The sequence below is a fragment of the Balaenoptera physalus genome (genome assembly GCF_965194825.1).
Source record: "Balaenoptera physalus genome assembly, chromosome: 4".
Classification (NCBI taxonomy): Eukaryota; Metazoa; Chordata; class Mammalia; order Artiodactyla; family Balaenopteridae; genus Balaenoptera; species Balaenoptera physalus.
In genome coordinates this window covers 133,077,705-133,094,589 of record NC_138891.1, presented here as the reverse complement: position 1 = coordinate 133,094,589, position 16,885 = coordinate 133,077,705, and the positions used below count along the sequence as shown (strand labels likewise).

The 16,885-nt window shown below is 39.4% G+C and overlaps 1 long non-coding RNA gene across 2 annotated transcripts in view; it reads right to left on the bottom strand.

Moving 5' to 3' along the window:
* LOC309660115 overlaps nt 1–16,885 on the bottom strand; it is a 714,847-nt gene that overhangs the window by 28,506 nt on the left and 669,456 nt on the right. The window contains exon 1 of one of the 2 annotated variants that reach the window (XR_014263142.1): nt 7,109–16,835. The exons of the other annotated variant lie outside the window; for it this stretch is intronic. This is a non-coding gene — a long non-coding RNA (uncharacterized lncRNA). Of the gene's footprint in view, nt 1–7,108; nt 16,836–16,885 lie in introns of those variants that run through there. 2 annotated transcript variants of the gene reach the window in all.

Below are 16,885 nucleotides of genomic sequence, written 5' to 3'. Positions count from 1 at the left end.
CAGATTAAGACACATAGCTCTAACTCACTCCTTGGTAGCTGCATTATAGCCCACAGTATGGGCTGCCATACTCACAATCCCTTTTGGATCTCACTTATCTGAAATTCAGGGTCAGAGAGACAGTTGTATTGTGTCTTTGGTCTCAGATGCCCTTTCTAAGACTTTGGAAAAGAAATAAGGAGTATTATTCAAGGAATAATGTTAACCTCTTCAATCAAGCCAACCAATGGTAAACTATAGAGCAATATTATTCATGCTCTTGGATCTTATAAACTCCATCATAACTTTATCAAATGAGGTTAAAGTGGGTACAATTTTTGAAGAAGCAGTTAATAGTTAATTTGGCATAAAGAAGCATGTTCTTCCACAAATTTTCCTCCTAACCAAGGCCAGCAGCCTTACCGCTGTGTGCCAAATGATCCAAGGGATCCGAGCAACTCCACAAAGGCCCAGCTCCAGGACTAGGCAAGGAAAAAACATGAAATCCACAACTACATAACACTAGCTCAGAGTTGACCTTCATATACAGAAGGCAGCAAATAAATACAAGTAGAATCCCAGGATTATATAGCATTTTAATTTAGAGTTGTGATTAGCAAAACTACATCCATGTCTTCGGGGACAGTTTATCATAGTAGTACTTTGCTGATGCGGTTTCAGAAAATTATATTAAATGAAAAATCCTGTAGAACAGATGTGTTCACAAGTCCCTGTCCACATAGCAGTTGATCTGTTTAATGAAAACACTGTTATGGTTCAGAATTAGTGCTTTCTACTGTTACAGTATTGTTATATTAGAGACCCAGAGGAGTAAAGAAGGTTGAAAAGGAATGAGAGTGAGGAAATTGCCAGAACTAGGGGTCAGGGATAGAATATCTCCAAGGCAGGTACCTCAATATGGTACAGAGGAAAGGAGATGAAAAAGATTTCCTTTCCTATTGAAAAAAAGGAAGAAATAGCAAAACCAGGACATAGAAACAGAATGCCTGTTTTATTTAGATAAACGAAATCAAGTAAATAACACCACCTCTGTGCTCTAATACGTTCCATTTAAATATCATTGGAATGTAACAGAGCTACTTCCATTTCTCTCAAATGTATCGAAATGAGATTTTACAAGCATTCACAAGCAATTCCTTCCCCGAATCATCCTTGTACCAGGGGGAGTCCTATGACCACTTTGCTTGTTTTCAAAAGTCATGGATGAATTTCTATTTAGTTCCTCCACAACAGTTCAATTTGTAGTGACTGTTTGGCTAGCTTTGGAATAATTAATTATGTTTTGTCTCCAAAGCAAGCAAGAACAACCCCATTTGAGGATTTGCTGCAGAGAAGCGGTCTCTACATTGCTATGGGCTGATTCATGCTTCCCCTAAAATGCGTATGTTGAAGCCCTAACCCCCAATGTGATGGTATTAAGAGGTTGGGACTTTGGAAGTAATTAGATAATGAGGGTGGAGTCCCCATGATGGGATTAGTGCCTCTCTCTCCCTCTATCTCCCTCCCTCTCTCTCCCTCTCATTCTCTCTCCCTCTCTCCCTCCCCCTCTCATTCTCTCTCCCTCCCTCTCTCTCTCTCTCCCTCCCTCCCCCTCTCATTCTCTCTCCCTCCCTCTCTCTCCCTCCCTCCCTCTTTCCCTCTCTCCCCCCTCTCTCCCTCTCCCTCTCTCTCATTCTCTCTCCCTCCCTCTCTCTCTCCCTCCTTCTTTCCCTCCCTCCCCCTCTCTCCCTCTCCCTCTCTCTCATTCTCTCTCCCTGTCTCTCCCTCCCTCTCTCTCATTCTCTCCCCCTCTCTCCCCCTCCCCCTTTCTCCCCCTCTCCTCCCCTTCTTCCCTCTCTCTCCCCCCACCCCCGCCGTCTCTCCCCATCTCTCTCTCTCTCCCTCTCTCTCTCCCTCCCTCCCCCACGTGAAGACACAATGAGAAGGCACCTATCTACAAGCCATCAGGAGAGCCCTAACCAGGAACCAAATCGGCTGGCACCTTGATCTTAGACTTCACAGCCTCCAGAACTATGAGAAATCTCTCTGGTGTTTAAACCATCCAGCCTCTGGTATTTTGTTACGGTAGTCTTAGCTAAGACATACGGATGTGTATCATGTTTCTCTTTCTGTTCTGCATGTGTTTACATGTAACAGAAATCACCCAGCAAGATCCTTGCCGCCAAAGAGCTACGCTTCCAATCAACACAAAGCCCACGTACACCCTATTCATCTTGAAACCACAAAGAAGGCAAATTTTATCTGATTAAAGATAAGATAATTTTGAAGAAAGCCAGTAATTTAATTTTGGATGATAGCAGAGTGGGCTAAAAACAATAAAGGTTAACCTTGGAAAGAATAACATTGGCAGTTTTAAATGACACAAAACAGAAGGATGAAACATCAATTTATTCTTGAATGCTAACCCTAGCTACGAACAACCAAAAGTGTTGAGATTTTTATCAAATAGCATGCCTCCTTCCTTAAGAGGCCATCACACACATTTCTGACTTTAGTTAGAGTTTTATTAGTTAGAGTTGTTTAGTTAGAGTTAGAAACTTTAGTTGAGTTTCTTTTAAAACATAAAAAGTTCAGACCAAAACTGGGAAAATGTTTCTCATTAAAAGGAATGTAAAACAAATATTTTCAAAAATCTATCCCCTAAGATATTTCTAAAGTGACACCAACTCTGTATTTTCACATATCTCAGAAACTGCCTGCAATAGAATAGCTCTTGTTGAAAAAAAAAAAAAAAAAGCAAATGTCTTATCTTAATTTGCTGATGCAGGCAGCAATAGAGCTCCTTTACATTTAAACCAAAATGTACAGCTTGAATTTGTCTTCTTCCATTGGCTTTATTAAAAAAGATGAATATATGTATGGTTCTTTTATAGTGTGCAATGCACATACATTATTGCATTTACTCTTTCCAAAAAACCTGTTAATTTAGTAATATTATCATCCTTATTTTTTTTTTCAGAGAAGTAATTGGATGCTAGAGAGGGAAAGGAATTTGCAAAATGTTAATCAATGCAAAAGTGGTACAGCTAGAATTCAGCAGAACACAGCCTTTCGTAGGGTACATCTTGTTCTCCCCACACAAATGAAGTGTGGTCCTCCCCCAACAAACACCCACACATATACATAAGATGTAACTTGTTTCAGAGATTGATTACAATCGGCCACATATCTGAGAAGATTTTCACAGACTTGGAGTCTTTGATGACCAATTTTCTCCTTATGGTCTATAGTCCCTGTTTTGATTACTTAGTGACTTGCAAATTAGATTGTCCCCAAGGACAGTCAGACTCACCAAGTCCCCAGTGGATCCACTTCAACAGCATTTTTTATTGTTAGTTCAAATAATACACATACAAAACCTTGAAGCCTGCCCTGTCTTTAATATCAATCAACTAATCAATCAATAAAGCTTTCTTTCTTCACTCTCATTAAAATATTTTTTTGGAAGCCTTCCTGTGATGATCAGTTTGCCTGTTAAAATTATGTTATTCAAGAATTTTTAAAAAATATGCATTGGGCTTCCCTGGTGGCGCAGTGGTTGAGAATCCACCTGAGAATGCAGGGGACATAGGTTCGAGCCCTGGTCTGGGAAGATCCCACATGGCTGGAATGAGACCATTTGGGTTTGCATCTTGACCCTACGATTTTCACTAACACTGAGAATTGGGGCAGATTATTTAATAGTTCTCATAATAAGGTAATGAGTTAAATATGAAGTGAGTAAATAGAGGTAAGTACTTCAAAAAGCATCAGGCACATAGAAACTGCTATAGAAGTATTAGCTGTTATTATTACTATCGTAGCCATGTAAAAAAATTCTCTCTCTTGAACCTTCAGGGACAAAAAAATAATTTTTAAAGCAGTTTCATGGCAAAAACTCACTCATTTTTTTTTTCCTTTTTGTTTCCAAGTCGGAGCTCTGCAAACTACAGCGCATGGGCCAAATCCAGCCCGCTACCTGTTTCTGTACAACCAGCAAACTAAGAACGGCTTTTACCTTTTTAAATGGTTGAAAAAATATCAAAAGAAGAAACTGTTTCATGACACATGAAAATTACATGAAATGTATGTTTAGTGTGCTTAAATAAAGTATAAATGGTACCCAGCAATGCTCATTCATTTACATAGTGTCTGTGGCTGCTTTTGGGGTACAAGGCAGAATTCAATAGTTGCAACAGAGACCCAATGACCCACAAAGCCTAAAGCACATACTATCTGGCCCTTATAGAAGAAGTTTGCCAACACACGTTACAGGTAACTGATGTGTGCTCTATAAAATTCAGAATAATCCAGTGAACTGAGGGAGGTGCAAACAGGTCTTGAAAGAAACAATTCATATTCAGGAAAATCAAGAGATAATAATTCAACTGCTTAGTATTATTCCTTCTGAGGAGTTCAAGGAAACATATAGCAAAGAAGACCATTGAAATTATAGGCTAAATTTTAATTATAAACTAAATTTTTTATATTGGGTTGGATTTGCTTATTCATTATAATCAAACATTTTCTGAGGTCACATTATAGGTGCTCAGTTTTTTATTCTAAAAATTACTAAAAATGTATAGGAAACTCCATTTCAATCTCCTGTACCACCAACTTTAAAGCTTTTTTCCCCCTCATTTGTAACACATTGCATATTATTCCTCCTTTTAAAAGTCAAATTTTGAATCCAAATAATTAAAAATTAACCATGAGGGCTTCCCTGGTGGCACAGTGGTTAAGAATCCGCCTGCCAATACAGGTTCAAGCCCTGGTCCAGGAAGATCCCACATGCCGTGAAGCAACTAAGCCCGTGCGCCACAACTACTGAGCCTGTGTTCTAGAGCCCGTGAGCCACAACTACTGAGCCTGCATGCCACAACTACTGAAGCCCGTGCCTAGAGCCCGTGCTCCACAACAAGAGAAGCCACTGCAATGAGAAGCCTGCACACCACAACGAAGAGTAGCCCCCGCTCGCCGCAACTAGAGAAAGCCCGCACACAGCAAAAAAGACCCAACACAGTCAAAAATAAATAAATTAGATAAATAAATTAAAAAAAAATTAACCATGAAATAAGTTTACCTAGCCTACCCACTCCCTCATTTGTCTCCAGGGTTCTTCTCATTCCCCTGAGTAGAATTTGTTTTCTTTTTTCAATGGCCATAATCCCATACTTGGTCTTCTAAGTAAATTTTTTCACTCCTTATTACTAAAATATTCACATTTAGAATTTTCCCATGATGATTTCTTTTCACCCAAACCCTTCCTAGCACTATCTTCAATGTTCCTCACCACCCAGAAATCCTTCTTACACTTTGGTGAGGCAAAGTAGAACAATAAAATCAGAAGTTGCATTCATGTCAGTAGTTTTTACTTGCTTATTTTAAGTGTTTTCTTCTTGCATTATTTTAATGGATTTATTTTTTTTCCTAGAAAGTTTTTCTTACAAGTTTGTGCAACAACAGCTCTGGGTGTGTTGTGGATAGGCAAGAGCTAGGACTTAAGCTCATTTGAAAGGGAAGGGAGATACACACTACTATATATAAAATAGATAAACAACAAGGACTTACTGTATAGCACAGGGAACTGTATTTAATACCTTGTAATAACCTGTAATGGAAAAGAACCTTAAAAAGAATATATATATAATATATATTACATATATATACTGTATATATACAACTGTATGTATAACTGAATCACTTTGCTGTACACCTGAAACTGGCACAACACTGTAAATCAACTATACTTCAATTAAAAAAAAAAGTGAAGGGAGAAAGGGTCTCAGCCTTGAATATCCCACCCTCTCAGCTATGGCTTCTAACCCCTCCAGGACAGGAGCCAAAGAAGGAGAAGAGGAAAGAAACCACTTAATTGGCACCGATGTAATCTAGCTTTGGTTCTAGCTGGTGTTTAAAGCTGATTCTGTTGTAGAATGCTTTGTGTGTTCTTTAGACAACATGTCCATGTCGGGGATCTCTCACCTGCAGTTGCCTTGATGAGGGTCAGTTTACCCTCTTGCTAATAGTTTAGGATGCCTCTGTCAGCTTTGGCATCTAGTGGCATCTCCAAACCCTTCTTGTTGACACTTTCTTGCTTCCCCCAGAAGCCCTTGGGGTGGGATCTAAAACAACTCTAAGCTGGTGCTTTCACAGGTGGCCTTCATCTGGCCCCAGGTGACAGGAACTTCTGACCTATGATCAGAGACAGCACATCACCTCCCAAACACAGCCCTGTCCTCTGCTGCCACAGGCTAGGTCAGCCAGCCTCTCACCCTTGGAGACTTTTTTGTAGGCATATGTTATAAACTATAGGATTTACAGCTCAGGCTCTGCACATGACCACCTTGAAACCCTGTCTCTTGACTTGAGAAAGAAGAATGCCTTTAATGTTGGGAGGTGAGAGATCAAGGGAGAGGAATATGAAACTTGGGTGAAACGTGAAACTCAAAGTCCCAACTTTTCCCAAATAAATCCTCTCTCCAAGCTCCAGGCTCTTCTCCCATATGCCATGATCTCTTTCATAGCCTGGGGTAGGCGGCCAGCTAAGAGTCACAAAACAGGATTTTGACTATCTCCTTTGCAAGTCCTGATTAGGAGGCCCAGTTTCTCACTTTGGAATGTGGGAATAGTTGAGACTTATTACCTGGGTATCTCAACCAAAAATGAGACAGCGAAGAGTCCTAGTAAAAGAGAAACTATTTGTCCTACACATTTAAATTTACCTGTGAATTTTTTATCTCAGGATGAATACCAAAAAAAAAAAAAAAATTGGCTTTCTCATAATGTCTCTAGTTTATCAACATTGAAAATCCTTACTCTGAGAAATAAATTACATACAGTAACCCATTTAAGCATGTTCTTAAAACAAGCCAACAGAATAAACATCTTTGATGTATGGCTAAAATCTGGGGCCGTGATGAAATGTTAATCTCATTTTTCTTCTCAGTCTCTAGGCTTCTGTCCTTTACTTTGATCCACGCTGTATAAAGCTATTGGCAAATGTATCCCTGAATTTGATGTTATAAATTGTATGTAAATTCACACACCTTTGAACAGAAATGGCAACTTGTAAATCATGACACAGCAGTGACTCAGCAGTTTGAAGCCCTCCCAACAACTACCTCACCTCTTTATATGGAACTTCATCCACAGTTCTCCCCCGGGAAGCTTCCTTGATGATTGAGGAGGTCAGTAGACAAACAGGCATCTGCCTTCCCTAAGTGCTGCCAGACGTCACCCACGGAGAATCCCAAAGATGAGGAGAAAGGAAAATAAAGAATTTTTTTAAAAATAAAGAAATATATATGGGGCACAGTCCAGCAGAACTGGGTATCTGAATAAGCATAGAAGAGAGAGGTTGACAATTGACATTGAGAGGTTGCCCAGGTCACACTGAGTAGTTATTTTGTCTCTCTGGGCCACCACCTGATCATTTCAAAATATAGAGAGATAAGGAAAATAATTCCTAAGATTCTGGGATCCTAAGTAGGGCTGAGGCAATTATATCCACCTTATGCTGATTTTCTTTGAGCACCAAATCTAACTAGATTAGATTCATCAGGATGCATATAAGGAACATTCCATAAGGATTTCCTACAACAGGGATAGGCAAATTGTGGGCCACCAGCCAAATCTGACTGCTGCCTGTTTTTGAACTGATACAACCTGTGAGCTAAGCATGATTTTTGTTTTCAAATGATTGAAAAGAATTAAAAGAAAAATATTTCATGACATGTGAAAATTACATGAAATTCAAGTTTCAGTTTCTATAAACATAGTTGAATGGAACGACGCCACACTCATTTGTATTGTCTATAGCTGTTTTCACACTACAGTGGCAGAGCAGAGTAGCTGGGCAGAGACCAAAGAGGGCACAAAGCCTAGAACATTTATTCTGATGCTTTGCAGAGAAAATTTGTCAACACTGCTCTGTAATCATTAATAAGACCATAGACAAGGAGGCTGCATCAGTACAAAGGGGTAGTCTGGGTTCCCATTCACTTCCTAAAACTATGGTAGATGTCTCCAAATTAGCACTGGCATCTCTGTCTTCTGCTCAAAATGAAAACACTCCCAGGAGGTCTCTTTGGTACTCCAGAAGAATCAAATAAGGTGGGGAGAGGAGATGGAAGAAGGAAAAAAAAAAGATCAAGGGAGTTGCCTTAGTCATTTCTCACATACAAATGATCTAAAAGTTGAACTTCTTTGGACTCCTGGTAAACCAAAGGGAATGAGCCAGCTAATCTGTGCTTCATTCCAGGTCGAAACTGCTCTGATCTCCTCTCTATTTTTATTCTCTTTCAGGCCTCAGAGTTTCAAAATCTTACTCTTATCCTATTAAGAATAACTATGAAAATAGAAGTTGGCCTTAGAATATTAGTTTAGAGATATCGGGGACTTTTGTACTAGAGACTGAAGCCTTTAAAGGATATGAACTTTCCATCTCCAAATGCTTACTTCCAAAGATTTGTCAGGAACACGTAAACCAAGAAGGAGTTCATACTTGTGGCTGACTACCAACACACAATTACCGTTAGAGTCTAAACTTCCCAGTGAAACTGTGACTTTCCTTCATTAAATAGATAATCCCTCAAGGGCAGAATCCACATCAGCCTCTGCTCTCCTCAAAGGGCCTTGTACCTTGTAAGATGCCATCATAAACAGGGGTTGAATAAATGTTTTACTTATTCAGAAAGTTTACTTTTTCATTTCATGCTGCATATATATGTTAATTCATAACATAATTCTGGATATTTTGATACATTTTAATATGGTAATATTAATTTAAATAAGCATTTTCATGCACACATCACTATGCAGTACGTAAAGAATTCAACATACGTAAATGAAATACAATAGACACGCTACCTGTCCCTAAAGACCAATCCAGAAATTTGGGTCACATAGAACAAAATAATATCCATTCACTAAGTGAGAAATCTGTCATGTGAAGTTAGCACTATGAAAATAGTTCCCCAAAATGACAAGGAAATATAATCCATCTGTAAATATGCATGAAGCAAACAGCAAATTTGTAGGGAAACAACACAAATGGTTTTTAACTGTTGAATCTGTGTAAACATTTGGGGACAAGACAAATCAAAGAATACATCTCCTAGGTAATGGTGAAGATATTCTTTGGATAACTCTCTCCTAGAAGTTATTATTTTCCCTCCTGAAGCCAAGAATATTTATAGAATTTCTCTCATCACAGCATGAATTCACAGGCGATTGCAGCAGTGTTATTTACAAAAGAAATTAGCAGAGTCTACTTCAAGAAGAATTTAGAAGAAGTTTGTACCATCAGCATTTGTATAGAATGTGCAGTTAGCCACTAAGAGCATAAAGCATTAAAATAATAGAAACACAGTGGCTAAAGGTCTCTGTACTGCAGACACAATTCAGACTATATATGTTCACTGACACAAAAACTCACTCCTAAATTCAAAGAAAACTTTCTTTTATTATTAAAAAGAGCTACTGGGCCAAATAGATTCTACTAACCTTTGTCATCAATGTCCTGGGCCCCAGAACAAGAGCACTGTTCAGGGTTTTAGGTTCCATATAATGGAAACCAACTCTGATTACTTGAAGGCAAAAAGCAATTTATCCAACGGATGTGGAGTAAATCACAGGGTTCAGGCAAAGCTAACCAATCAAGCACAGAAAGTGGGCAAAATAAATGGAGACCAGAACCACAGGCAAAATCATGACAATGGAACTCTATGTAGGACCCTATTTTGGCCCCATTATTACAGCACCACTGCTAACCTCACTGCCACTAGATAGTGGAAACCACTGCACCACTCCAAGACGAATTCGAGAATGCCTCCCTGCTTCTTTGTACCACTGCCCCAGAGTCAAAGTCCAAGGTAGGAACATGGTAGACTTAGCTTTGGTCAAATACCTGTTCCCTAGCATCAAGGGAGTGGGAGAAGAACATCTTGAAATAAACTCTCTTAATGAGAATCAAGGTCCTGCTTCCCCAGATCTTAAACTTTCTTCAAAATAGGGATGGTTTTCAGGTGTGAAACTAATATCCTTTTTTGGATGTGCCTCCCTTTTCACAAGGAGTTGTAAAATAAACGCAGATATCACTCTTACACAAGAGAGGGAATAAATTACAATGCATAATGAAATATAATTCTAGGAACATATAACTGTTCCACGGTCAACCCCATCTTATAGAGAAAAAACACTTCACTTCACTTCTGTGTGTGTTCTAGTTCTTCCAGAATTGAAACCAATGAGAAAGACGCTGAGGTCAGCTCCTCCCATCCCTTTCACAGCCACATGCAGCAGACACTCCAGTTCCACTGGGCTGTGGCCGTTTGGGCAAGAATAGGAAGACAGTAGAGGACAGCAAGAGGGTTAGGTCCCAGGGAAAGGAGGAAAGGCCTCAATGTCCACGTTTACCCCAACAATGAAGTGCGTGAAGGGAGGTGTGCGGGCAACTCCACAGCAACAGGGAAGAGATCCAGAACCGGAGCATCCCTCACTAACCATGAGACAATTACAGACGGTCAGAGCAGCAATATCTTTCATCAGTTCCTAACCAGTCCAGATACGGAAGGCTAATCAATAACACCATTATGTGCAGCCAATATTCTGACTTTGGCCTTAGACTACGAGGTCCCAGACTCCATCAGGGACCCTCACAGTCCTGGGGTTCATCAAAACCTAAAGCCATCCAGTTTCCTTCTTTTTTAAAAAATTAATTTTTATTGGAGTATGGTTGCTTTACAATGTTGTGTTAGCCTCCACTGTATAACCAAATGAATGAGCCATACACATACAGATATCCCCTCCCTTTTGGACTTCTTTCCCATTTAGGTTGCCACGGTGCATTAGGTAGAGTTCCCTGTGCTATACAGTATGTTTCCATCAGTTGTCTATTTTATACATAGTATCAATAACGTATATGTGTCAATCCTGGTCTCCCAATTCCTCCCACCCCACCCCTTTCCCCCCTGGTATCCATACATTTGTTCCTTGCGTCTGTGTCTCGATTTCTGTAAAGCCATCCAGTTTCTAATTGCTTCTCTTTCATAATCGAACAGAAACTCAGACTGTATTTCTAAACTTCTTTAGAATGCTTTGGAAACTTAAAGGAATATTTTGCTTACTCAATCGCTCAGCTGGATTTTGAAGTTCTGACAAGCCATGCCAATAGATAATAAGACAAGAAGAATGGTTTTTGTTTAGGAAAAAAAGGCACCATTTTAAAAAAGACATATATTCACTGACACAATGTACATTACAGTATGATAAGTACCTCCACTATATTATTAAAAATATGCTTTAAACTATCCATATGTCTTTCCTAGGAGAATTATTTCCTAGTGACTGAAACTAGAAACGTTTGTCAGATCTAAGGGAAGGAAGGAGGTGGTCCTTGCTTCTGAGAAAAGTAATAAGTACCCAACCTTCATAGCAGAAATGATAACCAAAGGATTGAACCAAAGGATTGAATACGGCCCAGGATCAGGTCAGGATTTACCTGGTTTGCTCTCCAGGTTCCTATCCTCAGGGCACAGATACACAAGGGACTGGTGGTATACTGGGCTGATGAACTGATACCAGTGAGGCCACATTCATTCAGCCCAGTAGGGAGGAAAGGGGCTGGGCACTCCACCCCAGAGCCAAGCATACCCAGACAACCCTTCTAAGGCTTGGCAAAGGTGTCCTGTAATTAGGCATTAACATCTAATAAGTAATAAGTGAATACCATTATAAAGCACTTTGCAAATGGAGAAGACCGTATGAGTACCTATTGTTAATAATAATGGTGCTCTACACTATTTACAATAGCCATGACATAGAAGCAACCTAAGTGTCCATCAACGGAGGAATAGGTAAAGAAGATGTGGTACAGATATACAATGGACTATTACTCAGCCATAAAAAAGAACGAAATAATGCCATCTGCAGCAACATGGATGGACCTAGAGATTGTGATACTGAGTGAAGTAAGTCAGACAAAGACAAATATCATATGATATCGCTTATATGTGGAGTCTAAAAAAAAAGAAGGGTAAAAATGAACTTATTTACAAAACAGAAAAAGAGTTACAGAGTAGAAAACAAATTTATGATTACCGGGGATTAGGGGGGGAGTGATAAATTGGGAGATTGTGATTGACATATACACACTACTATATATAAAATAGAAAACTAGTAAGAACCTACTGTATAGCACAGGGCAGTCTACTCAATACTCTATAATGGCCTATAATGGGAAAAGAATCTAAAAAGGAGTGGATATATGTATATGTATAACTGATTCAGTTTGTTGTACACCTGAAATTAACACAACATTGTAAATCACTATACTCCAATAAATATTAAGAAAAAATAATAATGGTGCTCTAGGTAGTCACAAGATTCAGGAAGCAGTTTAGTCCTAGGTAGCCTCAGCAGGGAGACTGCTAATGTCCGAAGGGCTAAGCACAAAATGTTTCGATACCTTCCCTGGCTGGAAGGCTGCCCAGAAAAGAAGGCAAGCCTACAGAGCTCTTGAGTTGATTTCTGAGAGCTCCAATGAAGATGCAAACATTGCCAGGGAAAAATCAGTACATTTCTTTAACGGATATTTGGAGCAGCAGTCTCGTTTGTAGATTTATAAAAGTGGCCCCCTTCAGAGCCCGTAGAAGTGGAAACTGAGAAAATATTTAAATAATATCAAAGGCTCAGCCACCTTTGCAGCCACTTTCATAATCACAATTAATTGAAGGATTAGGGTAAAGGGCATATGTTGTCCTCTAGCACAATTTCAACAAAAAAGTATTCCAATTCCTTTATATTCTGTTTTTTTTTAAATGAATTATTTTCCTTGAAGTAATCATGGCATTTTGCAGAGACTTGAATTTTTATTTTATTTTATATTTTATTTCTAGTTATGCAAAAATGTTCATTGTAGCATTTATTGTAATCTGGCAGCCTTTATTCATTTGTTCATTATTTGAATGTCTACAGCGCTGAAAGTGGGCACTGCACAGAGAGATTTTTTTGTCTCATTACATTCTCTAATTTTTATATGTATTTAGACTTTTCTCTTCACCTCCATGATAAACCTCTAGAGACCAAGGACAATATGCGGGGCGCTGCTTTGTGTTCCTTCTGGGATTCACAGTAATTCTCACTGTGAATCGGTTACATGATGAAATTGACAAAATAGATCTTTTGATTGGACGTTTCTAATTTCAATATTCAGAACCCTTCAAGCAATTTTTATTTATGTATTTAATATTTATTTTTGGCTGTGTTGGGTCTTCGTTTCTGTGCGAGGGCTTTCTCTAGTTTCGGCAAGCGGGGGCCACTCTTCATCGCGGTGCGCGGGCCTCTCACTATCGCGGCCTCTCTTGTTGCGGAGCACAGGCTCCAGACGCGCAGGCTCAGTAGTTGTGGCTCACGGGCCCAGTTGCTCCGCGGCACGTGGGATCTTCCCAGACCAGGGCTCGAACCCGTGTCCCCTGCATTGGCAGGCAGATTCTCAACCACTGCGCCACCAGGGAAGCCCCAATTTTAAAAAATATAACTTAGGCAGCAGTGAAGTTCACCTTTGCTTTAAAGTCCCTCCTTCTTAATGCAGGTTAATCATTTCAACAGCATCACAGGGAAGAGAGTTCAGTACCTGAGGACAAGGCAAGTGCGCTCAAGAACTTCCCAAGTTCTCTTCTTTTTCACAGTTGAAAGGTCACTACGGCTCACTTAAAGGAGAGGAAAAGAGCGGTAGTTTTTTCTAACAAAAATTTTTGGAACACTTTGAGGACTTCCTCTTTTTAGTGCTTTTGATGAGAAATATCTTATTGAATTTTCCATTTATCTACAAAAGCAATATAGAGTCAGTGCCCCCAAGCAAACAACACAGAGACATTAAGGAAAAACCAGAGAAAAGAACTCATTCCTGCCCATTCCTCTCCAGTGCCAACTTTTTGGAATACTCTTCCATGTTTTTTTTTTAGGCTCAAACATATCAAAAGATGTTTATTCACATATCCTTTTGCTTTCTGTTTTGTTTTCAATATCGATATCATACAACGCATATTATTTTGTAACTCGCTTCTTTTTTACTCAACAGTGCATAAGGGACGCTCCTCCAAGTCACTGTATCATTAATTTTCCTTTCTTCTAGTATTTGTGTTATATTCCCTTGTATAGCTGTACAATTTTTTTCCCCAATATTTCCTATCATTGAACATTCAGGTATTTTCCATTTACACAGGTCACTTCATCTGTCTGACCCTCAGTTTGCACTGTAAGCTTCTCTCCACTTTAAAATTTAGAATTTACTTAAAATAAAATCCAGTTCTTTAAAAAAAAAACTTTTTTCTGGGTAAAATTAATAAATATTTATTTAACTGAGTTTCTTAAAACTACTTTGGATTTGAACTTTAAAACACTGTGATAGTCCAGAGGAGCATCAGAATATTCTAGAATCATCCTTTATAACAGGGAATGTGCATAATTCTATAATTCCTTTAAAATAATTAAAATAAGGGGTTGAAAGTTCTGGCATATTTCTATTACTATGACACAGAAATATATATATATATTTATTTATACAAACATTTTCTACTGGGTGTTCTGGGGAACACTGTCCTGGGAAATGCTAATAGTGATCAAATATGTTTAGGAAAATGCTGTTTTGAACTAAATATGCAATTTTTTAAATTCTGAATTTTCTTCTGAAGGTGATCACTTCCTAACCTCTTCCCCTAGCTTCTCTGTTAAGAAATGGGGGTACCTCTCCAGACTGGTCAGTGCAATAGAGAGAACTTCACACTGCAATCTCTCTATACCATGTACATACAGTCACTGGGAAAATGCATGCAACACCGCCCCAAGCTCCCTTTTATCCCACACACATTGTCATTGCTGAAACATTAAGCAATCAGTCAAGACAGAAGTAAAAATTCATCTTCCTCACTTCATCTGTGCCCTCAATCTTTTTTATTCTTAAAGTTGAAATGAAAGTGACATTTGGATTCACTAGTTAATCATTCATGAGAAACTACCTGAAAGTACAGGACAAAGTGGCTTAGTTTTAATTTAGAAATCAGAATGTGCCTTAAACACAGGCATATGACAATTCAGTTCTCACCTCAAGCAATAGAGGAAAATGAGGCTTGGCTTTCAGTTACCCACATTGGGGAAAGTAGAGGCCAATCCTGGGAATTCAAAATGGCCTGAGGCCTTTTCACAAAGCCCAGCGTGAGCCCTCCCACCCAATGTCACTCACAATTGAATACTTTCTTTTACAGTGCATCAAAGGAATTCATAGGAATTAATAATTCATAGGAATTATCTTTTTCTAACTGGGTGATATCCAAAATATATGAGTATTCTCCCCCATGGGAATAACAGTGCTAGAGACTGAGAATAAAAAGAAACTTTTCCCAAAAGACTAACTCTAAGTAGAACAATAGGCCAAACACTCAGAGGTAAGGGCCACAGGATGCTAAGTGACAAGGGCCAAACGGGGTCGCCGCTATCCTCAGAAATAAGAACTCCTGCATTTTCCAGAACAAAACTTCTTGGGCAGACAGGAGGACCAGCTGAGTCAGAATTACCCTGGTCTTGATAAAAAAAAAAAAAAGAAAAGACTGACCTGACCCAGACCTACCTCATCAGACCACAGAGGTGTGTGTCCTGGAATCAAGCCTTTTCACAAGCATCCCAGATGATTCTGACGGACACAAAAAAATTAAAACCATAGGAACCATGGTGGTTCTCTAAGTGTGGTCCCTAAACCAGCAGCATCCAAATCACCTGGATCTTATTACATTTAGAATGCATAAACAACAAGATCCTACTGTATAGCACAGGGAACTATATCCAATCTCCTGGGATAAACCATAATGGAAAAGAATATAAAAAAAAAAAGAATGTATGTACGCATATAACTGAGTCACTTTGCTGTATAGCAGAAATTAACACAACATTGTAAATCAGCTATACGTCAATAAAAAAAAAAAGAAACAAAGCACCTGAATCTTGTTAGAGATGCACATTCTGTAGCACCACAGACCTACTGATTCAGAAATTCTGGTGGGGGCCTCAGCAATCTCTGTTTAAGAAGCCTTCCAGGTGATCCTGACACACGCCAAAGTTTGAGAAGCACTGCCATAGCACACTTCTGCAGGACTCAGTTTGGAAAATGTGGAATGGCCAATGAGAACACAAGAATTTAAAGATGGAAGCCATCACTTGAAGCTGAGATAAAATGTAGATCCTTAAGAGGGGAGCTCATGTTTAGGGCAGGGGACTTAAATTATGGACGACTTAGTGGAAAGAAGAAGAAAGGGCACTTGAGACAAAGGGAAGAATGGGAGAAAATTATAATAGGCAGGCATATGCATCTGTCCAGGGTCAATAATCAGTTCAGCAAGCATGAAAATTTCATGCCATTTTTTTTTAAAGTTATTCCTAGGGACTGGTATATTTTTACTTATTTTTAATTAATTAATTTATTTTTTTGGCTGTGTTGGGTCTTAGTTGCAGCACACGGGACCTTCGTTGAGGCACCCGGGGATCCTTTGCTGTGGCACGTGGGCTCTTCTTTGTGGCATGGGCTTCTCTCTAGTTGTAGCGCGTGGGCTTCTCTCTAGTTGTGGTGTGCGGGTTTTTCTCTTCTCTAGTTGTGGTGCGCAGGCTCCAGAGCACATGGACTCTGTAGTTTGCAGCACATAGGCTCTCTAGTTGAGGCACACGAGCTCAGTAGTTGTGGTGCACGGGCCTAGCTGCCCTTTGGCATGTGGGATCTTAGTTCCCTGACCAGGAATCAAACCCACGTCCCCTGCACTGGAAGGTGGATTCTTTACCACTGGACCACCAGGGAAGTCCCTCATGCCATTTTTGAGTTACGGAAATTACAGTTGTACAGTCATGCTAAACTTGGGAT